This window comes from Halyomorpha halys, unplaced genomic scaffold (assembly GCF_000696795.3).
Source record: "Halyomorpha halys isolate HHAL.00 unplaced genomic scaffold, Hhal_1.1 Scaffold106.1, whole genome shotgun sequence".
NCBI classification, from domain to species: domain Eukaryota; kingdom Metazoa; phylum Arthropoda; class Insecta; order Hemiptera; family Pentatomidae; genus Halyomorpha; species Halyomorpha halys.
The window spans coordinates 1,130,396-1,150,422 of record NW_027111449.1 but is presented as its reverse complement, the minus strand read 5'-3'; the positions used below and the strand labels follow the sequence as shown (position 1 = coordinate 1,150,422).

Here is a 20,027-nt window from a genome sequence, read left to right as displayed (position 1 = left end):
TGGCAAATGAAAATTTGTCCGAACAACTATAAATCAATTTATTTTAGAAAATTTCATGAAAATTACTACTCCTACGAAGATAAACATCATAAACTACTTTACAGCTCATTAAACTAGCTTTAATTTGAGTGCTAATAGACATCTGTACGTCAAATGGTTTTTGAGATATAAATTTTTCAAAATAAATTTACTAACTACTGATCTTTCAGTACGTCCCATACAACATTTTTGTGAAATGTTGCTTTTTAAAAAGCTATATCTCAAAAACTATTTAACGTTAATAACTATATTAGGGCTCATATTTTAGCAAACTTAAGTTTTTTTGTGTTTTTCCTACTTTTTTTGATATAGAGCTCCCAATGAAAAAATTGTTTTCTTTTATCGCTTTGAAACAGCCGCCATTTTTTATTTCCCATACCTATACTTGGCAGACTCATCAATTTTGACTAGTAATTATAGATAGTTTTCATTAAAGTAATCAAAAATTGGGGTGAGATAACTGCCTTTTTTCTCCTCTTGGGCTCTAGTACTATAATATAAGGTTCTTATGACTATTACAATATATCTTTAATTCAATTGGTGAGAGGCAAGATAGAAGGAAAATGAGAAATGATTAAGTAAGCTTATATAAAAGTTTAAATCCAGTAATGATACCGACATTAATCCTATTCTTGGCAAGGGATCATGTGTGCCATCAATTTTGATATTCAATTTCAATATTAAAATATCTTAAGAATCGATTCACGATCTGATATCGATAGTTTAAATCATTATCTAACAAGTAGTACAATTCAGTGGCGTAAGTATGACTTTGGAGGTCGGTAATGGAAAAAAATATTAGCATGTAAACATAAAAAATGCAAGGGCCTTCTTAAGCGGAGGCCCGTGGCATTTGCTACTTTGCCAACTGCTATTTACGCTTTTGTTACCATTATTATGACAAATACAATAAACTTTAAAAATAAACATTAAGTTAATTTGTTAAAGACCTGCAAAGATTGAGAAACAAAACAACTTAGTTTTAATAATTCTTCGTCTCATTTTTTATTTAAAATATATTGTTATTGTGGTTTATATCTCATAATACCTATCTAATACAAAAGGAGAAGTCAAATACCGTTAAAAAAAATAATACAATAAATTATCAAGGGAATATCTTTCTTTAAAATCTATAGCAATCATTTTTTTTTCTATTTATTTAAACCAATATAAAGAGAAAAAATATTATGTTTCATATATTTACTTCAATTCTAATCAAATACACTTTTTACATCAACTGTATCCTTTTATTACACTCATTACTGAACAGAAGACCTAAATTACCAATTGAGGTTGAACTGCTTCTATAACACTGGCTGGAGTTGCTTATAAGCAGTATCATTTACTATTAAATTTAGTTATGATTCCAATCTATTCAGTTATTTAATTCAATAAATTTAAATTTGCCAAAATTTCGACCAAGTTGTCCTAACAAAAATTATCTACAAATTTTAAGGAAAACATAATCCCTTTTAGTGCTGCCCGAGAGTGCAGTAGATATGCAAAGAATATCGGTAAAATTGGTGGGCTCTCTTACCAAAAAAAAAATCTTAGCTAATGAAAAAAAAAATTTTTTTTTCAACCTCCCTTAAAATTAGAAAATTTATGTTTTAAGAAACATGAAATCCAAAAAATCAATGAAAAAATAGATTTGTCTGCCCATCGTCCGCAGCTCTAAGATTTTTCGGTTGATTTTTTTTTTTTATTGGGAATTATGTCACAGGTTATAACAAGATCATTCTCGGAAAGATTTTATCATCCGCTAATTTAATTTATTTTTATTTTACCAAGATATAATGATTCTGGAAAACATTTTGATTTATGATAAATAATTAAATTAAAACCACTCTCCATTATACCAGTGGTATAATGTGGTTATACCACAGTTCTGTTAAAAATAAATCTAATATATAAAGCCATTGCTTATGAAATAAAAAATAAAAACAAAGCAAAGCTAGATCCAATAGTCATTGAGATACAGTAAAAACGGCCAAAAATGGAGCTGTTTCTTTTCTTAAACTAGCCCTTTAATCATATTGTATAATCCACTATATTGTATATTCAATAAGTTTAATTGATAAATATTAACAAATGAATTTTTAATTTTACAATCTTACACTAAATTATTTGCTGGACACAAAATGTCTTTATTAGAAAAAATATAGAATTTTTTAAAAAATCTTTTTTTTTTCAAATTATTATTTTTTTTTTAATTTCTGGGAAGCAGATCAAACGAGGGCAATACAGATGCCATTGTCAGACGCGCGGAAAAACATGTAAAATAGAAGAGACTGAAGTGGGAGAGCTGGGTTAAGAGGACCCTCAGTCAGCCGCAGGCCCCACCATCCAACATCCACCATCAGCCCCATTGATTAACCCTCCATTGTCTCTTTGTCATAGCGGACCGCTCTACCGCTCTGTCTCAGCCCGGGGCAGGTCGGCACAGGGATTAAATCCAATAAGTCCAAAACCCCTGGATCAGCAGAAAAAATAGACACAACACCCATGAGGAATATCGGAACAAGTGTAATTTGTTAGAGGGTATAATCATATAATGAACAGTATGAACCACGTGACTAAACCGATTATTTTAAGAACACTAGAGGTCATACTGTATAAACCACTAAAAATAAGACCATTCCGCAAAAGTCTCACGAGAATTAGGTACTTATGAAGATATGACAAAAAAGTATTTTTATTTATTTCTCGAAATTTGCAATTGTTTTTAAAAAAAAATACAATAAGTAAACGTGTTAAATGTTTCAGAACCCATGATAATCTTGAAAAGGAACCACTCGATTTGTTGTTACTTTAAATTAGAAGATCCCGTGACCATCTTCTTTTCAGAGTCTTCGGAGTATTATCAGGAATTGTTAAGGATGAGAAATTAAGTACGAATAGCTTTGGGTGGGTAAGGATTTGGGAATGAAAGGGGATTTTTTAGATTATAACTATGAGATTTTATTATTCAGAATTAATTTATATTATTAGGGAGATTTTTGATTTTTATTTATACAACAATTGTGAATTTCTAACAAGAAGGTATTTTGCCAGTAATCCTTCACTGGTAAATATGTGTAATGTTAAAGGGCATTATACAATTCAATAAAATAAAATAAAAAAGCATTATCTCTTAACTTATACATATACAATATACAGGTGTCCAACAATATCGGCATCTTTGTAGGCGTAACGTCTATAGAATGATTTGATAGAATGTCTTGGTTTAATTCTATTTTTTTATAAGGTAAAAAGTAAAATTTTGTATTATTTTTTGTTTTGGCTTAAGAGGCACCAAATACTACAACGTATCAACAAAAGCGCTCTCAAAACTCGAATCATAACCCTCTTTTTTGTTTTTAATTTTAAGAATTTCTAAATGAAACTTTGTAGGTCTAAATTATGGTATACAGAGATCCTTTTTGGTTGTAAAGTCGATTTTGTAATCTCTTCCAATATTTCTCCAGCGCACGCAACTCGGGAATTTCCAACGGAAAGAGATATTTTCAAGGAAATCAAGGATCAAAAATACTCAAATTATGATGACGTATTTTTACGAGAAATCGATCTATAAAACTACTTTGTTCTTTAATTTTTTTTCAATTTTCTGCCCCTTTTGTACGCAAATTATCAATAACCGTAAAACATTCTTTGCGGTTTTCGGAGACCTACCTGTATAAAACGCATTAGATCGGATAAACAACCTATATACAATCATTTAATTTATTACGATACAAATTATAAAATTTTTCTTAGTATATTCTTATTTTCAACGAATTCAGTCATCTTCCGATTTATAAAAATCAGAACCAACCAGCCTTTAATATCTGTTAAAAATAATAAAATACCTCCCTCCCCTCCTTAAATAAAAGACTCAAGCCTAAAAAATGTAACCGTAACTATAAAGTACTAACGTACACCTGATAACAAAGTTTAAAATAACACTGAAACAAAATTGAATATTAATACACAGCATATATACATATATATATATTTTTCATTAACACTTATCTTGAAAATTCATGGGTTGCTACTTTATGGTAAAATTTGGAACAAAAAAAGTTCTATTGAATTGATATAATTTATAATATGAGTCGAAAAACTGTAAAAATACAGTTCCTTACAAAATTTAAATTTTCCCCTGTCAAATAGGTTACTTAAAACTCCTCAATTGCTTCTTCAATGCATACATCATAATTTAGAGTTCTATTTTACATTTCTTGAAGTGTAAGTAAATATAAATGAAGATATATAACTCGATAAGAATTTCCTGAACGACACTTCCTCACGTTATCATATTTCGTAGTATCGATTGCGTCTTATCTTACCTCTCTCTACCCACGGCTTTCTATCTTAAAATGAATGATATTTAGGAAACAACATTTCATAATTTAAAATCCCTAACCAAAAGTATAGTTAGATATTACCAATCTTTTGTTTCTTAAAAATCCAAATTCCTCAACTGAAACTTCTTAAATTTTGTCAATATTTTCGAAATATATGATGACTATCCTATAACATAGCAACCAATTCGTTGAAGAATATTCCTTCCCTAGGAGATCTCAGCAAACCAGCAAAAATTAATAATCTCCGGAAATATTCGGTATAATTTTTTTAATAATCATTTTTCAATAGCGGATTTACTGACTTAAGATCGAATACTTCTCGATTGTTTCAATAAATAAACATGAAAATTCCGGGTGCGGTAAAAATAACTCAAACAGAAAAAAACTATTTATTCTGGACCAACGTTTCACCCCACGTTGCAGGGATTCATCGGGCTAAAAAAGATAACATGAAATAAAAATAAACTATAGTATGGTTATAAATGTGTGAAAATTTGTGTTAAAATGAACAAAGAATATAAATAAAATATAAAATAAAAAGTATTAGACATATAATGAAAAGGAAAATAATAACAAATAAAAAGTAGATGAAAGAGAAATATAAAAAAGACAGTACACATTAAAAAAAAGGAAAATAAGAGAATATTATTTTGTGCTCTGTAAGTTTTTACAATGTAAATTCATACATTAACATATGTACAAAGATATTCATTGTGATAAAGTACGAAATTTGTTATAAAATGTTTTACAGTTTACATCTATTACAATTTAAGCTCTAATTAACTTAATAAACAAGACCTTATAGAAAACAAACGCTTTTAGAGCAATTACATAACGTATGATCCCAAATAACTGATTGCTCTGATAAATAATACGAAATCGAACAATTAATAAGAAGAATGGTAATGGTATAACGCCAGCCGCCAATATCGATTGATGGAAATATTGAAGCAATAAGACGAAGAGCTGATGGAATAATTTAAATTAACTGTGATTATATAATAGTCAGTTGTGTAAATTGTAATACAGCCCTTCACTTAAAAGAATATTCCAGAAAACAACCAAACCCATTGTTCTAATAATATAGTGTAATCAAACTATTAAGCACTTGATAAAATAGACTATATTAAAGTCACTTTCTTTTTTTTCTTATGTTATAGTCACAAATTATTTTGATAAATAATTTCGTCGTTTTATGAAAATAATTGCTCCTGTTTTTTTTAATGTTTAGATGTAACCCCCATGTTTTAAGGTACTTCGACGTATTTTTAAGTTTCTTGGAGTCTATTAGTGATTGTGCTAATTCCTTAATATGAGAAGAAAAATGTCGCATCATCGGCAAAGAGGGATACATTATTTTTTTATTTTATTTTTGATAGCAATTTATGAATAAGTATATTCAATAGAATAATATGGGACTTACATAGGATCACTGGGAAGGACTAGCAATGGTATGGTACCAGGAGGAAGTTATTTGTTATTGACTATTATGAAAATATTCAAGCTTATGCCAGTAATCCTTAATTATACAAAATAAAAATGGAAAATACATTTCTAAATGCACTATTTCAGATAATAGGAAATATCGCGTAGAAAGAAGGCAAATTGGTAGTCATCTATGTATGTGGTAGTGATGAACAAGGAGCGAATACTGTAAGGCTTAAAGCAAGATACCTTGATCAAAGCAACAACCACGTGTCAGTCATTTCCTCCTCCTCAACACGATCGTAGCAGGCCATTAACCGCAAGCCTTTAGCTGACAATACGTCAAGAGCTTCGTTTAAGATTCCAGGAGATGACACCAAACCCACCGTGCAGAGCTTAGGAAAGCAATTTGCTGAGAAAGGTACTCGGGCATTCCCGACATTCCTCAGCCAGCGCCGACAGGATTCGCCCGTACGGCGAAGGATAGCGGTAACTGTCCCATCGGGAAAGGAGGTGCAGGACATACCGAGCTTCCAGTCTTTGTCTGCGAGGCTACCGTTCGGGGCAAGTTGTCTCCTTTACATAGCCTTCCTTACTATTACCATCTCACCTTGTTGGGGAAATCCGTTAAATTCAATTGTTGTCTTGCTAAAATAAACCATTTTTCAACACTTATTCTACTACAGCACAAGAACCCGGGAGGAGAGGAAGAGGGAGAAAACAAGTTATTTCATTCCAATCTTTTATTATTTAATAAAAACTAGTCAAAACTGATGACTCAGATAAAAATTGGCGGCAGTTTCCAAACGTTACGAAAAATTAATTTTTCATTGAATTCCATAGCTTTAAAACTATCAACAACACGAAATTACTAAATAGAACATCATATAAAGTAAAGTAAATTTCCCAAAATATGAGCCTCAATAGAGCTCTATACCTTCGACAGTAACCGAGACACTGTTTTTCAAAAAAGCACCATTATTATCTAAATAACGAATAATCAATATTTTGTGGATTATATTTTTTAATACTACTGCTAACAACGACTAACAAATGTCAATAAATTCTAAGTTGTGGGGTAGTTGCAGGAGTAGGAGAAATAGTTTCCATGATATCCGACAAAATAGATTCAAAGATTAATTTATTCAATTTTTTCACATGTGTTTTTTTACAATTTCTATAAATACATAATAGTTTTATAACAAGTAATGGGGAAAATATAATACATGATTTCAGTAATTAAATGTAACTCGCAAGATGAGTTACTTTTATTTTAAGAAAGTGTGTATTCCATTTTTTTGTTTAGAACTTATTTTATCTTTTTCTCTACGATTAGAACAGAAATTAAAAAGGAGAGAACCGGACGTGCAGTTAATGGTTACTAACTTTATTATTAGGTAATGGAAAATCTCTTGAAATAATTAGGGGTCTCGATTTCACAAACAATTGAACAAAGTCCAACGCTCAGGAGAGGTTGCAATAGGATGCACAAAAATCGGGAGCTTGCTTCACCTCTATTAAATTTTCTTTCTTTATTGGTAGAAAAGATTTTAGAAGAATTTTGTTAAAAAGATTCAATATTCGTATTAATTTATGCGAGAGAGGGTAGAAACTTCTGTTATTTATGCACATTCTTCAGAGGAGCTAACAGAGATAGACATACTATTGCTTCCGTTCATCTTCTGGAGAATATTTTTTTTTTTTTTTTAATTCAAAAAGAAATAGTCAATAAGAATTGTTTTAAGACCTTGAAAATAACCTATTTTTTTCAACTTTGTATTTTTTTTTCCTTCGGTCCTAGAGCTGCTTCAGTTTCACAAAAGTTTTTAAATAAAGAGATAGATATCTTAAACAGATAATAAAAATTCAATTTTCTATTATTCGAAAAAAAAGAAATTACACAAATAATAGAAAAAATGAGTTTTGGGAATTGGTATTGTTTGCATTGTTTTTCATACGTTGACACATTCGGTGCGTTAATTATGAAATCATATATTATTGAATCTTAGACATTTTGAACCAACTGTTCAACTGAAAACAGTCTATAAACCTTACTGAAACGATGATTTATATTAGTGTTGATAGTTTTGATTCAAAACGTTTTACTTTTAACTTCCCCAGTGCGAATATAATTTTTCAAGGTATATCTTCTTATTTCTCTGAGTCCTAGATTTGTGTTAATAAGGCTATTTTGCGAAAATTCTTCTGATATATTAATAAAACTAACGAATTCGAAAAATAAGATTTTTTACATTCCCTACTTTAAGGAAATTTTGGAATTTTTATAAAACTTTCTCGAAATATTATTCTCAGACTAGAAAGTAAAAACAAAAAATCATTATAGACTCATAATGACAGCAATAACACTTCATTCACCAGTCTTCATAACAGTACCCACACAACCTTGGGGTGCATTCCTGGTGATTTCGCTAACGATTTCTCAGAAATTTAGAAATAAATATTTTTCTAAAATGTTTTGAGACCTCAAACTACTGGATTCAACCAGCCGGAATCTTTAGCTAATTGGATACGATATTTTTACAAAGAACGATACATGCCACAATTTTTAGATTACTTAAAATTCTTGTAGATGTAAACTTCTCGGACAAGGTGCAGAAAGAACATAGACGATATATATTAATGTAAAATGAGAAGGAATAAAGTATAAGAGAGGAGATAAAGAGGTACTATAAGAGTGAGAGAAGATCCCCGAGCGAGGCAATGCACTGAGTGGAATGCAATAGCGGAACAGTCAATAACTCCCCCCTTCCTTTCACTGTCTCTCTCTACCTCCTTCATTCCTCCGGGGCTCCTGGTCGCTCAGTCTTCTCTTCAATGGAAATAAATCCTACGGCATTCAAATCGATCAGCTGGTCTCCAGGAGGGGACTTGTTCGTCGGATCGTAAAGGGAACCCTTATAGAGTTTTTAAAATATGTGCCTAGAAATCAGAAATGTAATGTCAACACGTCGGAAATCTGTGCAGGGATGGTCATAAAAACTTCCTAACCTTACCTTAATTTTACGAAAATTAAAATTTGTAACAAATTGCCGTCGCCAAACAACATAATGTAGCAAGTCGCCACCATCGATCAAAGTATTAAGCCGTTTTCAATTTCAGGCGCTTTTTAAATATTGCTCGATTTAACTATTTTCTCTTCTCATTTTAAGCAAATATTTCAAAAGTGATGTAGGACCATGGATCCCGGGGGAGGGGAACTAGGGGAGCTTAGTGGGGCGGGTCCGGCCGGAAAGGGTGGCCTTTTTATTTGTGTTATGATCTCCTCTAGTTAGATTGTGACATGACGTAGTTTGACCAACATAATTCATGTAATGACTCTGAACGATAAGAACACTAAAGATTTTGCATCTTCACGCAGACGCTTCTACGAACAATAATACAGAGCAGATGGCAGTTGGAACTTGAGAAAAAGTTTAAATTACCATCCGACTGCATTGCTATACATAACTTGAGAATCATAAGGGGTCCAAAACAACGCTGATGTTCTTTTTGATGGAACTGCTGACATATGCATGTACCTAAATATTAGCTACCTAGTCCTTTCGCTAACGTTTTGGCCCATTATTTTATACTTCATATTCTTCCTAATTTGCTGCAATTCATGCCATCATATCCCACAACTCCTGGAATCAATTAACAACATAAGGAAAATAATAGAGAATGGGATTAAGTTCAAAAAGCCATCGAGAGAGATTTAATGCATCTTTATTATCAGGAGTTATTCTAGAAGGCATCGTGTTGACATGTTATTCAAAGGATACTTTGAAATCAAAACATTTAGTTATCACCAAGCCATAATCAACTGAAAATGTGAACTTTACCCTTTTTTGTCGAACAAAAAAATTGCATCTTCGATACTGTAGCAAACCAGACAACATGAAAAATAGAATCCACCATAATTTTGTAACATACCATAACATCTGCGACAATTTGACTGGAATAAATAGGGAAAATGTTATTTACCATTTTATATGATTTAGGCACGACTATTTTGTCAATATTCAACTATTTCAAAAGCAAATCAATCCCGGGATACTTAAATATGTTTTTCGTTTATTAGGCAAATACTAAATCTAGTATTTACAGAATTAAAGAACAATCTATTAGAGCAATAAAGAAAAGCAGTATATTGTTCACTCAGTATAACCTCAACAATTTTTGGAATTTTGATCTGAATTTTGTTTGTTAAATCTTTTGAGAGTTTTGTTAATTGTTTAACCTTAGCTAACGTACCTAACACCGGAATTTCTAATGTAATGCGGTATTCTTTTTCACGGATTCTAATAGTAAACCAGATTTTAAAACGAAATCGTATCAGACACATTTTTGAACTGAGGCATCCTGAAGACGTCTTTCGCAAATAAAACGATAATGATGTATGCGGTTTTTGACGATTTGTGCGTAACCTTATGGAAAATCAAACAAAACAAAATCGTTCTAAAATCTAATTTTCAAAAAGAATGTGTCATCATAATTTGGGTTTGTCTGCCTGGTAAGGAGACTGCAGTTGCTGTAATGATGGTGAAGCCTAAGAAAATGCTTCAAATACGATGACGTACTCTACGAATTTTCAGTACCGTTTGCACACAACTTATGCAATTAAATAACAGTTTTTGTCTATTTACAATTTGAGGCTGCATCCGATCAAAAAAGTGGTCGATATGAATTCCTTTTAAACTCTGAGTTACCATCAGAATCCTTTAAAAAGGTGTATTGGAGAAAGGTTAGAATAGAAAATCAACAACACCTTCAAAAGATAGATCACATACCACTGTTATGACCCATAGAAAATCAAATATAAATTCCGAAAAATATAAAGATTGGAGAGGGTATATTGAATAATTTTAAATATTGTAACAGAAGAGGCAAGAAGTGGGACATGACACTAGTGAAGGAGACAGTCACTTATTGGTAGGATGACAAAGCCGTGAGATACCCACGGCGAGGAATGCAGCGGCTGGGGGTACAGCCTCCACCGACCGCACCGCTATCAACTACCGGCAACCATCTGCAACAATCACCACTTCTTGGCGAAATCAACTCCTTATATCAATCATGATGTAGAGGATATAAATAATGCGATAACGAATAGAGTTAAAAAGTATCATAATACTACACGATAAAGATGAAAAAATACACTTTAAGAATACATTAAGTGAAACACGTCGTGACCGACAAATGTTCAACTTTTGATATAGACTAAAAGCATAATAGCATATGTTTTGTCATTATTATATGTACATATTCAAAATTACCATTAGTTCTAAACTAAAATTTAATTTATGGGAAAAAAAGACTAAACAAAGAGTTCAATTTGATTAAATCATATTTTTCTACGTCTTTCAATTCCATTTTCAAATACAAATTAATTCATATCTCTGTATAAATAAACATATTTAAATAAATCTGTAAAGAGAGTTCCTTTCATAAAGTTACTAACTGTAACATTTAATTAGCATTCAAAAATAACATCTCCTGGTTTGATTGATAATTGAGACTATTTTCCGCTATAGTTTAGCCCCTTCAGTAGAATCCTTAGAAACAAATGAGATGAAGGTCGGTATATAGGGTTGTTTTTTGGCTGCAACGATAATACCTTTTTTTAATGAGATAAAGATAGTTGACCGTAGATTAATGATTGGAGAAGTTTGTCGGGGGGTGCGGTCAGCAAAGGACAACATAAATAAACAAAACAATATTTATTTATTTTATGCCGACGTTTCGACCTGAGTTTCAGGTCTTCATCAGGGATTATGGAGTAGAAGGTAGGCCTAAAACCGAGTTTATAAATATTGTTTTGTTTATTTATGTTGTTCTTTACTGACCGCATCCCCCCACAAACTTCTTCAATAACTTTTTTTTTTTTGTATGACTCCCTTCCTGATCATTTCTAACATTCGCGGGAGAGGGATATCTAGAGGTGACCTATTCTATTCCAACCTATTCTATGGTGGGAGGTCAAGTTTTTTATTTCGTGGGACTGCAACGAAATGATAAAAAGTCCAACCCAGACCTTTTTCGATCCTGCGCCGCCCGCAGTTCTCAGGTTTCCAAGACCTGCACCTCAACCATTTAAGCTACAAACGGTCCCATAACGATAATACCAAAAAATTGGGAGTAATTTCAGTCAAAATTTAATCCATGCCAAGTCATTTTCTCGATTGTCAAGATTTTTTGCACCTCTTGAGCCCCTCTATATCGAGTTATAAGATTGAAAATTTTTATAAGAATTGAGTTAGTGTAGTAATAAAAGATCAGGACAATTATGATAATTTGGGATCGTTGGAAATCAATATCTTAAAAACTAGGACTCCACATTACTTAAAAATTCTAACCACTGTAATGTAATTCTTCGTTATCTGTTCCCTTCCCAATGATATAATATACCGAGTTACACCTCCAAGACAAGTGTCAGATGAGAAAAATCAGCGATATAAAATATTTTAGCGTTAGTGGAAGATTGATGATTGGCCGTGTGTGAGAAAGGAAAAAAAACTCAAATAGTTTTATGACTATGTGAGTTTTATTTTAACCACACCCGGGCCTTTATTTTAACCCCATCTTCCTTTTATTATTTTAGAGTTAGATTTTCCTCATTGAAATGGGTGATATTTCTATTGGAAATTCCAGAGTTAAGCTCGCAGAAGAATGACAGGAAAAGGTTACAAAGTCGACTTTATTACCAAAAGGAACTCCATTCACCATAATTAAGACCTAACAAATGTCTTTTCAAAATTATCAAAACTCAACAAAAGTCTTGAACATCCTGTATCCTCTTGTGATAGACGATATGTCTTCTGAGTTGATAGAACCCTATTCATATGCTTCAATGTGTCGTTTCAGAATCAGAAGGGTGTAGTAGTCACAGGGCATACTTATTTGTATTTTTTAAATACATATTTAAAATTTAATATAACTCCTAATAACTGGCTTCGTTGTATTGACCCCAATATATTACCAACACACAACTACAAGGGATCAATAACATGGGAAAAAACTAACACTAATAACCAGAAGGATTAAAGGAGAACATAGTGGCTCGTTGAAAAAAAAAAAGTATTTAATGATATTAAACCTTTTAATTTTTTTCCCAACTTCCGTCACCCAAGGTGGAAATAACGTGGGAATAGCCACATGTGGCTTCCACTAAACAAGCAATCCAGCCCCCATACATGAAACATTGAGGCGATATATAACATTAATGAAGTTGCACCTGATGAGAAAGAGAAGAGCTAAGCGTTAGATTGCAATAAAGAGACTGAACGCAGGCCAGACCCCCAGGCGCGAGGACGTTCAGGTTCATTCATTCGAAACGGTCCAAGCCCGGTCAGTGCTCCTAGCGCCTCCTTTGTTTTTAAGGATCCTTCGGCATTCGCCTCCCCACCGTATCTTACGTCCGAGGATGAGGATAGAAAGGTACCGCTATACTTGAGGAGGAAGTGTAGCATGGTTAACATTTAGAAAGGAGGGAAAAAACAAAATAAATTTATCTAACCCAATTTCACTATGAAGCTGATCCGGAGAATAATAAAAAAATATTAAGGACCAGAGTTTTGAAAGAGCAAGAATAGAGCTGAACATAATAATAAAATTCCCACTAAAACGATAGACAATGGATACATTCCTTCACATCAACTAATTGTACAGTCAAATAAAAAATCTTTTAATCTTAAGTTATTAAAATCTATTTTAATTTAGACAAATTAATTTAAAATTTCAATGTTGCGTATCGAGGATCATATAGTAGTTGATTTTACTGTTATCTTTTAATTGCAACTATAATATAAATAATTTAATACTTTTCATTTTTTTTTTTACTTAATCTTACACATGTTTTTATCAAACAAGATTCCATCCATTCTTATGGAATTAAACATTTCGGTAAACAAAACATGGTTTAGGTAACTACAAGGATTAACAGTAAAAATATATTTAATATCGATTTAAAAAAAAAATTTAATACCTTCAGTTTAGAGTTTTTAAAACATTTTTGATAATTTTTTTTTAATTTATTATTTACAGTACATTTTTGTTATCACATTCATCACTTACTATTCTTTTCTTTATCAATCATTAATTTCTCAGTATTATTAATTTATCAGATTATTACTCATTAGTTTGTCGGTTATTATAATCTTTTTGGTTTTCATTTTTGACATCCTTATTATTTCTGTTTTAATTGTATATCAGTTTTTCATAATATGGTTTATATCACTATGTTAATGCCACTTTTTTCTATTTGTCAGTTTTACACTTCTGTATTAGCTTCACTAAACATATCTACTACTTCCATCCTAGAGCTGTCAAGCAGGCCGAAAGGTTAGCTCTTAATAAATAGCTAACACTGTTTTATAATTGTTCTTCTGACCACAACGCACAATATCTCATTTTAATTAAGAAAAAAAATTAAATTACTCATGTTTGAAAATATCAATAAAAAGATAAGTTTTATTTTTTTTAAAAAAATGTCAAATGGCATACAGCATTTTTGAAAATTACAAGAAATCAAATGGTAAAAGCTTAAAACCTTTGGCCTTTTTATTATTAAAAAAATAAGATCCCATATATTCAATTCATAAAAGTTAAGGAGCCAAATAAAGTTAATAAATCACAAAAATAAAGACTTAACAAGAGAATTGAAATGTCATCTCCCCAAACACGACCATTTATCCCTTCACAGGAGGAAATTTTTTCACACCTACCCTCACTTTTTTTCATTTTTGATTTATAATGGTTTTCTCCGTAACGAATGAAAACAAATGATTGGAGTTGAAAAAACTTCCAACGACGTCATATCAACGGTGAAATAAAAGTAGGTTTAATTGTATTAAAACAAAAATCTTTTTCTTTTTTTTTATATGTACAGCAAAGATTTGTTGAATGTATTATCTAAAGCTCAGATTGAAATTTGGTTAAAATTTATACAACAAACATGAAAGCAGAATTAAACAAACTGGACTGCTAATCTGTTTGCATCATCGATATAACAAAACAATAACTCATAGACATAAATATTTACATAGCATTTTGGAAGGAGTAAAAAAATTTGGAGTGAGGTGGAATATTATTTGTTAGTTTTTAGCGAGCAAAAGTCGACAACTGTGATCTAATTAAACTAATGATAATAACAGTTTAAGTGGAATTAAAATTTTTCAAATTCCTGCTACAACAGCTTTTATTGTACAATGATACCCATCAATTCAATGTCAACCCTCTTCCCCTTCTCCTTTCTAACATATAGAGATCCGATCAATTGAAATATCGATATTGTTAAATGATACATCGAAATACTATTTCGACGTATTCGAAAACTACGGATAGGATATATTTCGATAATTATGCTAAATATGCACACCCCTACTCCCCTTAAGTGACCTAGACCAGAACCTTCCATTATAGACAAATAGTTTCTCCCAATTTTAGTTTCTCGCATACCTCACATTAAATCATGTATATTAAAAAACTAATATGATAAGTAATTAATAAAAGATGATAATAATGAAGAAGATGGTGTACTATATCTATATTTAGGTAGCGACGAGACTGGCACCTTGACATTGTGCAATAGGACTTAATGGAATGTGGAAGTGGGAGTGGGGGGGAGGCGCCTGCTCTCTCTCGCTCTTCTCGTTAACATTCTTCCTCCCTCCCTCCCTCCTCCTCGCCCTCTCTCGCTCCCCCTCATCACCCCCTCTCTCTCCCCATTCTTGTTTAGGGCCTCTTTAGCGCCTTGCCGCCAGCTAGCAGGCGCCTCCCGGCCACCAATTTTATGTCGTTTCCTTCTTCCTTTTTCCTTATTCATATTTTCTGATCGTCTTTAGGGGCGTTGTATCCCTCCGCTGGTCATGGTTCGGGTTACGGCGGTATAGTCTGTTCAAGTGCTAATAACTACCCAAGGCCCAGGGCAGGGAAATACTAAAGAATTAGAGGGATACAGTGGAAAATAAACAATAATGTAATAATAATTTCTCACAACTTCAATTTAGGTTTTACAAATTACAACGCTATTGACTTAGTCTGCTATTCGCACATTTTAGGGGGTACCTAACAAACCATTCTAAATTCCTAAGAGGGATTCTTTTTGCTCAACATAAATCTTAAAAAAAAAAAAAGCTACAAGTAGTCAATACCGAACACCTATGAATTCACAAATAATTACCCATATTATACCAAAACAAATGAGATATTTAGTCTCACACTCAACAATATATTTAAAAAATTATGTTCATAGAGATCATGAACGGTTAGTTTTATTTTTTATTTATTAATTTTTTTGTTGTTAAATTAGTCTAGTTTACTATGCTGTAATTTTAACTTACTAATTAAATAGTTTTCCAGTCACAACTTTCTATTCAACAAAAAACGTAAGTTTAAAAAAAAAAAGTGCAAAGCTTAAATTTTTTGTTTTGGATCAAACCATAGTTCATATGAACTCTTTTGTTACTCTTGAGTTATCCAATCAACTTTTTTAAAAACTTCTACGAAAGCCAAAAGAAAATTCCACTTGAATCCACATGACATTCTTATGGCAAATCAAGAGCCAAATCTAATAAATTTCTTCAACTTTATTTATGTCAAAATTAAAACATAGTGAGTGCAGAAGTATTTATAGAAGTAGGATACTTCAACCGACAGGAATCCAAGAAAAACATTGACTGTAAACTGTGTAATAATAAATCTACATTGGTTTGCCTGTAATATATATTCACAATATATATTTAGTTAAGCCAAATCATATTTTTCAAAAGGAATTTTATCTATTTTACGATCATGCAATAGAATGTTAATTACTTTGAATAGTTGTTGAATGATCACTTCCTGTTCAACAAAAAAACCAAAAAAAAAAACCATATAGAGTTTTTTTTTGCTAATGACGTGTAGAATCACTATATAAAGGTCAAAATGAAAGAACTCCGAAATTACAAAATTCCTTGAATAATTCTTATTTGAAAACAAAAATAATATATATAAGTTTATTCCATATTGCTTCAAAAGTAATATGGCATAGAAAATATTATGTGATAAATATTTAAAAAATGATTTGTTGAATGAACATTGAAGCTCATTGAACGAACTGGGTATTGTATAGTCAGATAGGTGGATGCACCGCTATTGCTTTGAGACCTATGGTTAATAAAAGCAAGAATGCAAATTAAAATACTAGTATGCAGACTGCTGTGGATGTGGAACGAGTACCTGAGGGACGAGGGCCGTAAACTGAAAGTTTACATGGTAGCTTAGATAGAAAAAAAAAGCTTGAACTGAATACCAACAGGCACAATAGAGGTTGCAAACGTTTATTAGGAGAAAGTTGGCTAAAGTGTTTTTTTCTTATAAATTCAATTTTCCATTAAAATTGTAAATTGATTACATTTTTTTTAAACATTTAATAATCACCTCCTTATGGTTTGGATGAAATCAGAACAGACTAGTACATAAAATAAAAAAAGTAAAATGTCATCACTTTTTAGCTTAAGGTAAGGGTTATATGGGGTCCCTCTTCGGGTAATGTGAGGTAGCATGGTATTAATCTTATTAAAATACATAAACATTTTATTGATTGGAGAAGATGGTCGGGGGTGCGGTCAGCAAAAAACAACATAAATAAACAAAAATATTTATTTATGCCGAAGTTTCGACCTGATTTTCAGGTCTTCATCAGGGAGTTGTAGGCAGAGATTTCTGCTAAACATTTTATATTATAATTGTGGGAGTTTACTAAAGTTTTCTATTATATTCAAGAAAATACTGTACAAATGTAACCCTTGGATTTGAAAATTCAATAAATCATTCAAACTACATTATGAAAATGAATTATTGCATGCATATGCTGGGGTGAAATTCTGTGGTGCTTCCAGGTGTGATATCATCCATAAGTTCTAAATTGAATTACACTCTTAGAAATACAAACATAGGTGGCATGAAATAACCCTTTGAATTCATTTAAATCTCCAAAAAGTCAGCAACCCTCCCATTCAGTAAATGATGGCTCAACCGTGATATTAAGGATTAGTTTTATAAGAAATACTTAACCCACCAATAGATGCTACCTACAATCAGATCTGGTTATAGTGATGTCTCAGATCACACTCTATAAAAAATTTCCCAGATTTCTTTGTGCCGCACTGTCATGTGTCAAACGACAGAAGATGGAGGGAACGATATTACAGAGATTAAATAAAAGCTGTTGTAAATAAATAAAAATTTTAATTTGATAATTTGAATATAAAATTAAGGGATGGTTGTCGCTAAAATAAAAAATAAATGTTAAGTCGGGAATAGTAGTGTTCATAGTTGGCTAAAATGGGTAAGACCCTACTACTTAACCCTCCTGGTAATGTCCCCGCTTTAGCTGACAAAAATTATGGAATCATTTGTTCGGTATAAGGGATAGAAACATGGACAAAAATGGAAATACTCAATAAAAGAAAGCTAATGACAATGAAAAAAATAACATAGCAATTAAGAATTATATCATTGAGTTATGCCATTTTAAAGTCAACTAAAATATGAATGTGATCATAAACTTATGTTTCTTACATCACCAGACCAGTGTTTCACAACTCAGTAGACAGATAACGCTGGTAGATATGTAGATATGATGTGTATCCAACTTTACCCAACTACTGCCTAATTAATTGGATGTTTATAGTTGACAGTAACGACGTATAAATAAGCGAAACTTATTTTAATTGTGTTAAAATTTTGACCTAAATTTCAGGCCTTGATCATGGCTAAAAAATGAGATAACCTTAATTCAGGAAAAAATAAAATAACAAATAAACTTGGAAACATAAATATAACAACAAATTAAGTAGATAGTAGATAATACTAATATAAGATAAAATATAATATTGCAGAGGTAAGAATTGTACAAAACAAATGATAAATAAGTTATTAAAATTCAGACAGGGCTCATGTAAATAAAGAAATAAACATAGCGAAAAGTGAGGGAGAAAATATTACTACCCACTTAATTTATTCTTATAAATGTTTCCAACTTTGTTATTATTTTATTTTTATTTTTCTCTGAATTAAGGTTCTTATATCATTTTTGTTTTCAGCTCTGATGAAGGCCTAAAATTCAGGACAAAATGTTGGTAAAATAAAATAAGTTTTACTTATTAGTCTATCATTACTGACTGCACTTCTGACCATCTTCTCCTCGCATTCCCTAATTATTTTTAAATTTTCAGTAATCTTAAAAAAGAAGCAATACCTCACATAACTAGGAAAAGTTAAAACAATAAAATGATAGCTTATCAAAAAAATTGTTTAAACTTACATCTCTAATTCTGTAAAAGTAATATACAATTAGAAATAATATGTAAAATAAAACATAAACATTTTCTAATGAAATTATATCATTTTATTGTGCTCACTATAATTCATATAGATGAGTAAATAGTTCACTGTGGATATATATAAGTGAGGAGAAGATGGTTAAGGGTTGTGATCAGGGAAGAAGACAAATAAGTAAAAACTTATTTATTAGTGCTAACATTTCAGCCTGGATATCAGGCCACCATCAGGGCTAACAACAAACAAGATAATAATTAATTATTAATTAATGATTAATGAATAAAATAAATTGCAGAATGATCAGAAAATAATTAGAAATATAGCATACACTATGTACTTATATACACACTATAAATAAATAGTGTTTAAAGATATATTGTTGGTTATTTTCTAATCATTCTGTAATCCAGATCAAACATTGGCACAAATAAGTAAGTTTTCACTTATTTGTGTTCTTCACTTACCGCACTTCCACCTATCTCCTCATTAATATATAATTCATAAGATTAGACTTGAAAAAGGTCAAATAATGGCCATAAAAACAGATCAGTATGTAACATTAAAAATAACAAAAAGTAAAACACTAGCACCAGACAGAAGGCGCCAATGATGCTCCTAACTGGCTGATTAATGTAAAAAAAAATGTATATTTCAAAATGTTCTCTTTTAAATATATATATTTATATTATATTCTTCTCTTTTAAATCCCACTAATATATTTTTTATTACTTAAAATCACAGATATGGATGAATTATGCTCCTCATTGCCTGATATTTCATTTTTTTCCTAAATAAGAGATTAAAATGTTTTCATGAGCAAATCAACTTTGAATAAAACGATTTCAATTTACTGATTTTTTTGTAAACTTATAAATTACAAATTTATAAGTTTAA

The 20,027-nt window shown here is 31.1% G+C and overlaps 1 protein-coding gene across 2 annotated transcripts in view; it reads right to left on the bottom strand.

Annotated features, from left to right (window-relative positions):
• Zip48C (Zinc/iron regulated transporter-related protein 48C) overlaps nucleotides 1–20,027 on the bottom strand; it is a 203,349-nt gene that overhangs the window by 167,289 nt on the left and 16,033 nt on the right. The window lies entirely within an intron of this gene.